The following is a 14,450-nucleotide window of genomic DNA, read 5'->3' on the forward strand; positions in this document are numbered from 1 at the left end:
GCAGTTAGGAGTGAAGGGAAAAAATATCGGCGAGTTCTCTTACCCGTTTGAAGTTAGTTGCGCGGTCCCCCGTCTTCCGAAAGGGTTCTTTGCAATGTTGTCCTTCGTACAAGGGTTTCCAGAGTTTCCGCTCAACTATAAACTCTCCTTTTTCACAATCCTTTGTTGACTGACTGGGTTATTATTGTACGTGGCGGCTGCCTCGCATCTTGTTTAATCTTCACCTGCAACGTGACCCTTGTTGATGCTGGCGCTCCACTTTGAGGCAGTGCGTTTTTTCCGGCAGGGTCCAACCGGTATTTATTTAACACAGTTCAATCCAACGATTGTATACATAAACGCACTCACTCGAGTTACTTGGAAGCTTAAAGCGGCTTTATTGCAAGCTTGTCCTGCCCAACATGTTTCGCCTTTACGTAAGGCTTGTTCACGGGATGTGCAGCACAAAAAAACAGATTACTTTTATGTCTATAGACACACAGTGACTTCCTGTTTCATAGTGAAGTGCATTGTGGTTGTTTTGTTAGTGCTTACAAAACATGTAAGTTTCAAGATTAAGTGCTCTGAGTTTCGTGCAAACAGTGTTTTAAAAACAATTTGCAATGAGACAATGTAATTTCATAGACTCTAGTGTCTTCATTAAATAATTAAGCTTCCAAGAAACTCGAGTGAGTGCGTTTTTGTATACAATCGTTGGATATTACTGTTGTGTGGGCAGGTAGTGGTCTCTGAAGAGATGTGTCTTCAATCTAATTCATATTTGAGGGAGGGGAAGATGGATGCCGATATTGATGTAAAATTGTTTTCCAGATCTTGTGTCCATAGATAGAGAAGAAATGTCTTGTGGTCTTTTCCCTCTCACATTTCTTTAACTTTTTTCTTGCAATGCCCTGGCTTCTAATTAGACATAGTCTTCATAAGATGGTGATAGCCTCAGCCAAGGATGCTGCAGTGTTCTTTTTTATGGACCTGTTGATCATTCATCTATGCTTTAAAGCACAGTTGGCTTGGATGACGAGGTAGTTTAATTACTTTATTTTTTAAGTGATGAGATTTAACTTCTCTAAACCTCGGAAAGGACCTCCTGTAGTGTAGAGGATGTCTTTCAGGCATTCCAAAGGAGGGTTGCAGGGCATAGATGAGCATACTATTACCTTAATCCAGGTGAGTGCAGACTTAGGCGTGATGTCTCATCCTGAAGTCAGTTTCTGTAGGTGGCGTTTAATATTTTTTTCAGAAAGGCATACTGATGTTATGATGTCAAGGTTTTTGTGGGCAATGTGTTCTCTGAAGGTATCGTCCTTGTAGAATGTGAATCTCAGTTAGTTTGCATTGGCAGTTGTGAGAAGTTAACCTGCCATATGGTGTCCACTAGTTCTAGTGGGCACCTTGCACCAGTCTAATCGACCCTTATTGATGGTGGTTGTGAAGTCAACCTTATAGAATGCTATCCTAGTGGTAGCATGAACCAGCAGTCGTCAGGCTAGACTTCAGTAGGCGAGTTAAGCAAGTTGTTTTACCAATTATAATCCCTTGAGTACCAAATACCAGGACACCACGCAAGGTATATATCAAATATATATGTATTTAATGTAAACACAACCCCTCTGCACTCTTTATGAGGTCAGAGGTAAAAATACAATACAAGTCACACAGTTAATAAACAATAAGTTGCACAGTATACGTTATGCCCTAGGGGCCTCACAAACCACATACTAAGAAAGTGGTAGAAGTAACACGAGAGAATTAGAAAGCAGGCCTGGGGCCTGTGGAATCGCTGGGGCTACTCTACAGGACCAAAGGATAGGAAGGAGGAGGCCCACTGGAGACGCGTGCAGTGTCTAAACACAGACGCGGGTTACCATTGACTTTCAAAGGAGATCGTAGAAGTTACAAATATACAATTTAAGGACACTTCCCGATGGACTAGGAGGGAACCCTTTTAAGCTAGGACACTTCGAGAGTCAAGACCCACGGGAGCATGGGAGTACTCGTGTTACCTCACCCAGGGAAGCCGGGTGCATAGGTGTCTTTTCGTGTCGGGTTTTGTCGTAGTTTTCTATGGATAGCTGCAAAGAAGTGCTGCAGGCGACCAGAGGAAAAGTGTCCGGGTGGATCCAAGGGTGGATCAAAGTTCTGAAGAACCTGAAAGCATAAGGGACAGAGTCTGGGTCACTAGCCAGTGACCAGAAAGGAACCAGGAAGGAACCAGGCGATGTTGGGTGATTTCAGGTGAAGTAGTCGAACTTGTTTTTTCAGCCACAAGGTCCAGGAGGCATCGACAATAACCAGGCGCTGTATTCAAGCTGTCCCACGATGGATATAGATGACTGCAGTGACGGTATCCAGATTGGACCCTACAAGCCTTGGCAACTGCAACCCACGCAGGATGTTGAGATTGGCTCCGTTGCAGACCATCAAGGTCTGTGGTGCTTCTTCTTTTATGGAAAGCTGAAGCAAACCTGGAGCAACCAGGAAAGCAAGTTAAGTTCAAGAAAAGGTCTTCAGGGGGCTCACTAGCCAACAGACTAGGAACTGAGAAGACGCATCAAGCTCAAATGCAAAAGCGGGGCCCACGGAACACTCACGGAGTGTGGGGACATGGGCTTCAGTGCAAATGGTGCTCAGGGCTGGGGCTTCAAGTATGCCAAAGCACGACTTCGAGATACCTCAATGAAGGAGTGCAACTTGCAAAATGTAGGATGTCCAGGAGTTCCGGTCCCATGTTTCTCATGTCCGCCACGTGTCTCAGCTTTGCTGTGGATGTGGGTCGGGTCGGTAAAGTCTGGAAGTCTAGTTTCTGTGTCACAGATTCTTCGGGATCCAGCGGGAGCCTCAAAAATGCAGACCAGCAAAGTTGCTGTTGGTGCCTGTTTGAACAGGGTGGTCACTCCTTGACCACAAGGGAGATATCTTCCATCTTCCAGTCAGAATGGAATGCTGAAGGTCCAGGATACGTCTTTCAAAGATTCATCCAGGGTAATCTAAAGTCCTGGGGACACAGCTCCTATACTTATACTAAGGTTGGGGGGATGGACTACCTGGCTAGGTCCCTCCTATGGGTGGACCTGAGAAGGGGGTGGTTACACCCCTTTCCCTTTGTCCAGTTTCACACCAGAGCTGGGGCTGCGTACCCCAGCAACCGGATTGAACTGGGCTATGCATGGTGCACCTTGTGTGCCCGGGCAGTGTCTAGAAGCATTCACTGAATGGAGCCCTCCCTGCCCCAATGTACAAAACCCTGCCTGGGGAGGTACCAGCACCTCCCTGGACAGGAAACCTATTGTCCAGGCCTCCCCTGCCGGAGTTTCGTCCAGCAGCAGGAGGTCAGACTCGTGTCTGTGGCAGCAGCATCCATTTTGTGTTACTGAGTTTCTGTTTACCTTTAACCGGGTAAAGCAGTAACTACAAATCTTCTACCTCTAGAAGGGTGAAATTCTACCCCCGCTGCCAGAATTGGTGGGTGGGGGTAGTATTCCAAAGTGTTTGACACCTTACACGACATGTTTTGATAAAGCCAAACCAAAGTTAGCATTAACCGCGAGGATTATAATGCACTGAAGAGTATATGGTATGGCTATATCATAGAACAGCTATAAGGAGATGGTTCCGAAAGCTGTAGAGGGATTCAGCTCATGCTAGGGCACCCTCTCACATAAAACCAAGCACTCTGCCTCCAGGATTGTCGAGGCCTACCATAGGAGTGGCTTATAGGTGTATATGTGTCTAGATGTAAAGGTAGATATAGGGATACTATATCTAAGTAAGGGGTGATTACACCACCTTACCCAGGCTGTGTGAACAGACCTGTGGTGTCAGTTTGGAAGGCAAACCAGGGGTGGCGCAATACATGCTGCAGCCCCTGGTAGGCCTATACAGGGGCTCACAAGGGTGACCCAGTAACCAATCTGGTATGTACCTAAAGTACATGGTATCAATTTAGAGAGAGAACAACTGGGCTGTGGGTATGATTAGCAGGCCCACAGCCACACTAAAGTCGAAAAACCAGAGAATCACAGCAAAAAGTGGGGGTGATCATAGGAAGCAGACCCTACTCTCCTACACAACCCCCCCTCCCCCCAACACAGGGACATTAAACTAATCATGACCAGTTTAGTCTTCATGTTCTAAGTGGAAATATCTGGAGAGTCCATCTGCATTGGCATGGTCAGTCCCAGGTCTGTGTTCCACTGTAACGTCCATCCCCTGCAGGGAAATGGACCAACTGAGCAGTTTGGGATTTTCACCCTTCATCTGGTTTAGCCACAAGAGAGGCTTATGGTCTGTCTGAATCTTGAAGTGAGTGCCAAACAAGTATGGCCTCAGCTTCTTCAGGGCAAAGGCCTCCCTCTTAATAGCTGACCAACGTTTCTCTCTAGGGGTTAGCCTTCTGCTAATAAAAGCTACTGGCTGGTCTTGACCATCCTTATTCAGTTGTGAAAGTACAGCACCTACCTCCAACTCAGAAGTATCTGTTTGAACAATGAATTCTTTGGAGTAGTCTGTACTTTTCAGAATTGGTGCAGTGCACATGGCCTGCTTCAGGTCATCAAATGCCTTTTGAAAGCTTACTGTCCATTGAACTTTCTTTGGCATTTTCTTGGAAGTTAAGTCATTAAAGGGTGTCACTATGGAACCATACCCCTTGACAAATTTCCTGCGGTACCCAGTCACGCCCAAGAAAGCTCTGACCTAAGTCTGGGTGGTTGGAGCAGTCCAGTCCATTATGGTCTGGATCTTGCTCTGCAATGGTTGAACCTGGTCTCCACCTACAAGGTGGCCCAGGTATACAACCTGACTCTGTCCTATCTGGCAGTTGGTAGCCTTTGTAGTTAGGCCTGCCTTTTGCAGGGCCTCCAAAACATTCTTAAGCTGGATCAGGTGATCTTCCCAAGTGGAGCTAAAGACAGCAATATCACCTAGATAAGCTGCACAGTAGTCATCCAGACCTGAGAGGACTTGGTTTGCCAACATTTGGAATGTGGCAGGTGCATTTTTCAGACCAAAGGGCATCACCACAAACTGATAATGCCCACCAGGAGTTGAAAATGATGTCTTTGGCTTTGCATAATCAGCTAGTCTGATCTGCCAGTAGCCAGCTGTCAGGTCAAATGTACTCAAAAACGTGGCCAATCTGTCAATGAGTTCATCTGCCCTGGGTATTGGATGGGCATCTGTCCTAGTGACAGCATTGAGGCCTCTGTAATTCACGCAAAAACGAATCTCTCTCTTACCATCTTGGGTGTGCGGTTAAGGCACCAGGACTACTGGACTGGCCCAAGGGCTCTCTGAAGGCTCACTGACTCCCAAATCCAACATCTTTTGGACCTCTGTCCTGATACAGTCCCTGACACAATCAGGTTGCCTGTAAATATTACTTTTAACAGGCAGACTGTCCCCAGTGTCCACTTCATGAGTGCACCAGGTAGTCTGACTTGGAGTCTGTGAAAACATATGTCTGCAGGACTGTAGAACTTGTCTGCAGTCCTGCTGCTGTTGGTCAGTGAGGCTGCCCGCCAAGGCTACACCATCAACTGAACCATCATCAGGGTCCTGAGAGAGCAGGTTTGGGAGAGGGTCACTCTCTTCCTCCTGTCCCTCATCAGTAGCCATGCAAGCCCATGTCTGCCCTGTCAACATATGGTGTCAATCTGTTGACATGAAGCACCCTGCAGGGGCTCCTGGGAGTACCAAGGTCAACCAAATAGGTGACTTCTCCCTTCTGTTCAACAATAGTGTGGGGTCCACTCCACTTGTCTTGGAGAGCTGCTGGGGCCACAGGCTCCAACACCCACACTTTCTGTCCTGGCTGGTAACCAGTCAGCAGAACCTTTTGGTCATGCCAGACCTTTTGCAATACCTGACTAGCCTCAAGGTGTTTGGATGCCTTTTTCATTTACTCGACCATTCTGGAGCGGAGACCAAGTACATAGTCCACAATGTCTTGTTTGGGAGGTTGGAGAGGTAACTCCCATCCCTTCTCCACCAGACAAAGGGGTCCTCTTACAGGATTCCCAAACAGAAGTTCAAAAGGGCTGTATCCAACCCCCTTCTGTGGGACCTCTCTGTAAGCAAACAAAAGGCAGGGCAGCAGGATATCCCATCTCCGCCTGAGCTTTTCAGGGAGACCCTTAATCATGCCCTTTAAGGTCTTGTTGAATCTCTCAACCAGACCATTGCACTGTGGATGATAAGGCGTGGTGAACTTGTAGCTCACTCCACACTCCTTCCACATTGCAGACAGATATCCAGACATAACGTTTGCACCTCTGTCTGAGACAACCTCCTTCGGAAAGTCCACTCTTGAGAAAACTCCTAGGAAGGCTCTTGCCACAACAGGTGCTGTTGTGGTCCTAAGGGGAATGGCTTCTGGGTATCTGGTGGCATGATCCACTACCACCAGAATAAATCTGTGCCCAGAGGCTGTTTGGGGATCCATTGGTCCAACAATGTCAATCCCTACATGTTCAAAGGGAACCCCCACCACAGGTAGTGGTATAAGGGGGGCCTTTGTGGTGCCACCTGATTTGCCACTAGCTTGGCAGATAACATAGGAGCGACAAAACACCTTGGTATCCTCTGACATATGAGGCCAGTGAAAGTGAGGGACAAGCCTGTCCCAAGTCTTGTTCTGGCCAAGATGTCCTGCAAGGGGAATATCATGGGCTAGTGTGAGAAGGAGGCCCCTGAATGCCCCCCAAGGTATGACCAACCTCCTGGAAGCTCCAGGCTTGGGGTCTCTAGCCTCTGAATACAGGAGCCCATCATCCCAGTAAGCGTTGTGGGTCCCACTAGCATTCCCTGCAGCCTCAACAGTAGCTTGCTGTCTGAGGGGTTCAAGAGAAGGGCAGTCTAACTTTGCCTGCTCAGATCTGCCCTGGAGGGTCCCCTTGTCCCAAGAAACTCAACCTGATCAGGTTCAAGCTCTTCTAGGACAGTTTCCTCCTGGGTCTAACAATCAGCTTCCTCGGAAGGCTGATCTTCTTCCTGAGGCAAGGGGGAAGGCACTGCCTTAACCCTACTGCTTCCCCTCCTGGTAGGCAACTAGTCCATTGTTCCAGAATCCCGTGCCTGTTCCGTGTTGCAATTTCTGACCTGTGACCTAGTCACAGCAAGGACATGTGCTGATATCCTTAACATTTCTGCATGGGTCCTATACTCCACTTCAGCCCAAGCTGAAGTCTCCAGGTCATTTCCAAGCAAACATTCTACAAGGAGGTCTGAGCTAACCACAAACTTTTTGAGGCCAGCTACCCCTCCCCAGGAGAAATTAACAATTGCATACTATGAGTGGTAGTGACATTGCTAGCCTTGGTCACAAGGTAATTTTCACCTAGTATGATCTGTCCTGGGTCCACAAAGCCAGGCGCCACCATTGTAAAACTAGCACATGTGTCCCTGTAGGCCTCAGCCACTTTGTCATTAATTAAAGGAGTTTTTTTGTACTTGCCCAAGTTATTGGGACTCACAGTAGAGGGCAGAAGTGTGTCCCCATCACAGATCAAAACAGCTTGAGTTGGTATTCTGACTAGGCCAGAATCCATCTCAGTTCCCAGGGTTAACCCTACTACACCCTTCTGTTGAAAACACCACTTGGAGCTGAACTAGGGCGAACAGTTGCCTTTGGGACAATGGTGGCTGGAGCTGCCTCCTTCTTGGTGCACTCTCTGGTCCAGTTAGTAGTTACCTTACAAAACTTGCACCATGCTTTCTTTGGGCCTTCTTTCTTTTTAGATTGTTGGGAATCCCCACCATTAGAATCTTTTGGGGACCTTGAGAAGACTTCTGGTCTTTTGCTTTCTCCCCACCCTTTTGGCCTTGCTTCTTCTGATCACCACCTTGCTTCTGTACCTTCTGCTTCACCCTGGTTCTGACCCATTTGTCTGCCTTCTTTCCCAATTCTTGGGGAGAGGTCAGATCAGAGTCAACCAGGTGCTGATGCAATAACTGGTTTTGACAGTTTTTAAGAATTTTTTCTCTCATAATAAGGTTATACAATCCTGTATAGTCACTTACTTTACAGCCCAGTAACGAGCCTTCCAGAGCCTTAGTAGCACAATCTACAAAATCAGTCCAGTCCTGAGTCTGTGTCTTTTGGGTATCCCTGAAGAACAACTTGTACTGCTCAGTGGTTAGGCCAAAACCATCTATCAGAGCACTCTTCAGGACATAGTAGTTGTCAGCATCCTCTTCTCTTACAGTGAGGAGCCTGTCTCTTCCTTTGTCTGCAAAGGAGGGCCACGATATTGCTGCCCACTGACTTTGTGGTACCTGCTGTACTTTGCAAGCCCTCTCCAAAGCAGTTATCCATTTGTGGATGTCATCCCTAAACTGATAGGGAGGGACAATCTTGTTCAGGTTTCTATGGTCATGAGACCTTTTCCAATCTCTAGGAACTATGCTGCCACCAGTGGGCTCTAGTCCACACAATTTCTTCTCTCTTTCAAGAGCTAGGGTCTCTTTTGCAAGGGCAACATCTTGCCTCTTGACCCTCAGCTTGACCTCTTTAATTCTAGCTTTGTTCTCTCTCCTCTGAGGGGAAGTCATCCTCCTCTGAGCAGAGTCACTGGACCCTACTGAGGAATCAGAATGATCAGAACCACTGGAAAGTGATCTGTGCCTTCTGTTTCCACTGTTAGACCTATTTGGAAGGTTAGAGGGGGTCTACCATGGCCCTCTCCACCTACAGATAGTGCTGTGTTGACCAGGTCAGGTTCATCAACCTCATCCTGTTCATCACCCACATCATCATCAGAGACCACTGGATCTTCCCAGTTGTATTCTCCTCTGTTGAGGGATGCCCTCCCCCTCTCTACCCCCTTGGCTACCTGGGTCTGATGCATTCTCTACATCATGAGCCACTAAGATATCTACCAGGTGGTTAAAGGTTGGACTCTGTCCTTGTCCCAACTTTCTGACTGCACACAGGCTTCTCAATTCCTGAAAAGTGAATGAGTCATACTTAGAAGGCAACCTTTGTTTGTCTTCTTGCAGAGGTCCACCAGGCCCTGCTTCCAAGGACATTGCTAATGAGGTGTGGTATGTGCACCTACCTACACTACTTGTTTTCCTACTAGAACCTCTCTAGGAGTTGTAGACAGGGTGTGCTAAGCCCTTACCACCTACAACTACTAAGTTCAGTAGAACTTATGTATATATAAGACTTGATTTATATGTACCTAAAAGTACCTTGATATGATCTTTCAGATGATATCTCGAGATTATTTGGTAAAACAATTGCAAGCTCGTATCCCAATTGCTGCACACCAATGTGAGAAGTTAGCCTGGCATATGATGTCCACTAGTTCTAGTGGGCACCTTGCACCAGTCTAATCGACCCTTATTGATGGTGGTTGTAAAGTAAACCTTATAGAAAGGTATCCTAGTGGTAGCATGAACAAGCAGTCTTCAGACTAAGACTAAGACTTCAGTAGGCGAGTTAAGCAAGTTGTTTTACTAATTATACACGGAACACTCATGGAGTGTGGCGGCCTGAGCTTCGGTGCAAATGGTGCACGGGCTGGGGCTTCAAGCACCCCAAAGCACAACTTCGAGATACCTCGTTGAAGGAGTGCAGCTTGCAAAATGCAGGATGTCCAGGAGTTCCGGTCCCACATCTCTCGTGTCTGCCACGTGTCTCAGCTTTGCTGTGGATGTGGGTCGGGTCGGAGAAGTCTGGAAGTCCAGTTCCTGTGTCACAGATTCTTCGGGATCCGGTGGGAGCCTCGAAAATGCAGACCGGCAAAGTTGCTGTTGGTGCCCGTTTGAACAGGGTGGTCACTCCTTGACCACAAGGGAGATATCCCGTTTTCCAGTCAGAATGGAATGTCGAAGGTCCAGGATATGTCTTTCAAATATTTGTCCAGGGTAAACTAAAGTCCTAGGGACACAGCTCCTATACTTATACTAAGGATGGGGGCTAGACTACCTAGCTAGGTCCCTTCTATGGGTGGACCTGAGAAGGGGGTGGTTACACCCCTTTCCCTTTGTCCAGTTTCACACCAGAGCTGGGGCTGTGTGCCCCAGCAACCGGTTTGAACTGGGCTATGCATGGAGCACCTTGTGTGCCCCAGGCAGTGTCTAGAAGCATTCACTGAATGCAGCCCTCCCTGCCCCAATACACAAAACCCTGTCTGGAGTTTCATCCAGCAGCAGGAGGTCAGACTCGTGTCTGCGGCAGCAGCATCCATTTTGTGATGCTGAGGCTCTGTTTAACTTTAACTGGGTAAAGCAGTAACTACATGTCTTCTTCCTCTAAAAGGGTGGAATGCTACCCCCACCGCCAGAATTGGCGGGGGTAGTATTTCAAAGTGTTTGACACCTTTCACAACATGTTTTAATTAAGCCAAACCAAAGTTAGCATTAACCATGAGGATTATAATGCACTTAAGAGTATATGGTATGGCTATATCATGGAACACTATAAGGAGATGGTTCCTAAAGCTGCAGAGGGGCTCAGCTCATGCTAGGGCACCCTCTCACATAAAACCAAGCACTCTGCCTCCAGGATTGTCGAGGCCTACCATAGGAGTGGCTTATAGGTGTATATGTGTCTAGATGTATAGGTAGATATAGGGATACTATATCTAAGTAAGTGGTGATTGCACCACCTTACCCAGGCTGTGTGAACAGACCTGTGGTGTCAGTTTGTAAGGCAAACATGGGGTGGCACAATACATGCTGCAGCCCCTGGTAGGCCTAAGGTGCACCTATGCCCTGGGTACCTATGGTACACTATACAGGGGCTCACAAGGGTGACCCAGTAACCAATCTGGTATGTACCTAAAGTACATGGTATCAATTTAGAGAGAGAACAGCTGGGCTGTGGGTCTGATTAGCAGGCCCACAGCCACACTAAAGTCGAAAAACCAGAGAATCACAGCAAAAAGTGGGGGTGACCATAGGGAGCAGACCCTTCTCTACAACAGCAGTCAACTGAGAAGTTAGACCGTCTAGGTTCATGTTGAAGAGCCACACCAGCCAAGCAAACATTGCTCACTGCACACCAAATGCAATGCTCATGTCCTCATAAAATGTATACCATTACGTAACTATGCCTAAAAGTACGACATAATTAAATAGTAACCAATATGCAAGCCAATAAATAGTACCATTTTCATAGCTGTCTTATTGATAGTGTTAATGCTAGTGTGATTTGTAATCTCAGATTCTGGGCCATTTCTGTAAAGTAAAGATACATTTTCTTTAGGTTATGAGGTTAAAAAGTAATTTTATAACATTAAAGTGGAATTATGTATGTTTTGTCAGTCCATTATGGAAATCTTCTTATCAATGGAAAGCGGTACTGAAATTAGATATATTTACTAATTATGTAACCAAATTGTCTTGTCTCACAGTAACAGGTGTAGATTTAAAATTATTTTAGGAGGATTTTGGGCAAGACTACATTGAAAGGTGCAGTAGATGTAAAGTGGTGTGTACAAATTCATGAAAGTGATTTTCAATGTATAGATGGTCAATCATTTCTGTTCCAATAGTACCACATTCAGTGAATTTTCAGACTGGTGGTTCTGAAAGCTCAAAGAGGGCATGGCGCTGGTTGCACCTACATGTCTTTGAGGTAATACGGTCTTGCAAAAAGTAAACATTTTATTGCTAAGCAGGGAGCCATTGCCTTCCATTTTAGGAGATGTAGACTTTTCAACAGGGTAGAAAGAACTTGGCTTTAGAAATGACCATGACTAGGACATTATCTTATATTCCCTACTCCCATCAATTGATTGTTACTTGAATGGCAACCAAAGAACAGGTCTCTAATGCGGTAAACATTTACTGAATGTTTTAATAAAGAGGAATTGCATCTTGTTAGAAATTCATAATCCTGGCTAGCAGAGTATATGCCCTGTCCAAACAGGAGCCACAATCCTAGTTGGGTAAGTGAGATACACAACCTAAATTAACCCTTCCTCATCCTGAGGTAACTTGGCACAGAGCAGGGATGCTTAACTTCATAGTCAATGTGTAAAGTATTTGTGCACACTTTAATTACAGTAACACCGTGAAAGCACCACAAAAAAAAATTAATACGAGTTTAGGAAAATACTGAATATTAATCTGTGTAAAGCAAGACCAAAACAATAATAACAATAAAATTCCAATAAGTAGACCTTGGGGTATGAATTTTTAAAGATTAAATCCAGAAACAGTGAGTAGAAGTCAATAGTGCTAAACGGTTGCTTGAGGTTGCTCTAGACATGGGTAATTCCAAATTTAAGGCCAACTGCAATGGAGAGCAGGCCGGCTACAGGACCTGTGCATGGCCAACTGAAAAATGACCTTGTATGGAGCAAGTGTCAGCATTGAGGAGCTCCTGTGTCGGTTCCGATCCATGCTGTTGGTGCTGCATCGGAGTCGAGCCTCAAAGCGGATTTTTCAGATCAGCGCTGTGTCATTATCGAATGAGCACTGTGTCGGCATCGGTGGGCACTGCGTCGCATTCAAATGGCGCAAAGGGCTTCTGCATCAATTTTTGAGGAACACAGCGGTAGAACCCACTTTTGAGGCCCAGGACATGAGGGAGCACCTCAGGCAAGAGTAGGACTCACAGATGGCAGGGACCAGCAGCACCAGTAGAGTTGCAAGACGTCTTTGGTGACTCTGAAACATCAGAGAACAGGGGACAAGCTAAAAAGCCCTTGGAGAAACATGGGTTTAAGGATGCAGAGAGCAGGTCCAGTCCCTTTCACTCCCAGACAAGAAGCAGCAGTCCAACATAGCAGAGCAGGTAGCAAAGTATCAGTTCCTCCTACAGCACATCAATCAGCAGGCAACAGGCCAACCCATCAATGCAGGTAGCAAAGTGGCATTCCTTCCTCCTACAGCATAGCAGCTCTTCTTTCAGGAAGGATTTGTTTGGTTCCATCAAATGTCTGATTTGGTAGTGTCAGGGGTCCAGTGATTATATCCAGATGTGCCTTTAAAGTGTGAGAGACATCAAAGGGAACTTTGAAGATCATAAGATCCCTGCCTTTCCTGCCCTGGCTCCAGACTCACAGCAGGGTGGTATGCAGCTCGTTTCATGGTCACAGGCACAGTCCTATTCAGGTGCAAGTGTCAGCTCCTCCCTCCCAATCTACCTCAGGTTGCCCCATCAGCCTGGCGATGGGCCATCAGGATGCAAATGGCACACCCCATCTACCTTTGTGTGACTGTATAGAGGGAATGCATAAAGCCCAGATGTCACCCAACCCAGACATGTATTCAGAGACAGGCAGAGGCACAGAATGGCTAAAGTAAGAAAATGTCAACTTTCAAAGAGTCTGTAGCCATGTAGCCCTATATGGATTAAAAGCCATGCATGCATGTTGATATTTGACAGTGGCATTCTGTGATACCAACTCTGTGACCCCTGAGCTGATCCTGTACAGCACCAGTCCACAACATAAAATGTTATCACATCTATAGAACCAACAATTCAATAGTTTTTGATAGATCCACTCTTCAAAGGGTCTCTACTCTACATAAGGAATTCTTCATCCTGAAATGGTCTTATAGATGTACATCACAACAACACCGAATTGTCATCATATTTGCCCATTTTTCATTTGTTTAGTGAGACAATTTGTGTAGGAGATTTATGCCTTATAGTTAGGCAATTTTCTCTATAAATAGGTATCTGAAATGGATAGAATACACAGGTTAAAATGCAGATATTTTCCATAGGACTGTCAATCTTGGTCACCCCTGTATATGAGATATTTTGTTAACCCCTAGTTTGATTCCTTTGATCATAAACTATAACATACAAAAAATACTCTGGTCCTTTTTTTGATTTATTTGTTTTTGATTATTTGAAAACGCATGTGTTTGTGGCCACTATCTAGGCATCACAAGTAACAGTTTGAAACAACAATTTTACATGTTTAGGCAAAGCCCCTGGTAGGCATCTTTAACTTAAAATAATGTTGTTGCCCAAGCTCACAAGTATATATTGGGTTACACAATAAAATGGAACCAACTTTCTAAAAGTGTCATTTTCAGACTTTCAATTTGAATCCTGACTCCACCATCAGTTGTGATTTTAAATTGTGAGTTCAGAGACAAAAACTCCAAATCTCTATCTTTTCACAACTGTAAACTACACTTAAAAGATGTTTTGAGGCAATCCCAAATTTAACTGATGTGAGAGATAGGCATTGCAATAGTGAAACAGGAATTTAGCTGTTTTTCACTACCAGGGCATGTAAAACTCAAAAACACATGTCCGTCCTTTTAAATAGGCCTGGGCGGAGTTTGCGGAGTACCGGGAAGCTACGCAGAATTCCGCAAGCAGTGGAGTACATTAGGCCATGCCGTTCACGCCGATTTTTAGTGCAGGGTCTTTGTCCCACTCTGTAAAATCAGCGCAAACTGCACCATGAATCACACAAGAGGGTGCTGCTTCTTTCTGTTGCTCTACTCGAGCGACAGCTCCCTCAACGTGAATGGAA

This window comes from Lissotriton helveticus, chromosome 10, assembly GCF_964261635.1.
Source record: "Lissotriton helveticus chromosome 10, aLisHel1.1, whole genome shotgun sequence".
Taxonomy (NCBI): Eukaryota; Metazoa; Chordata; class Amphibia; order Caudata; family Salamandridae; genus Lissotriton; species Lissotriton helveticus.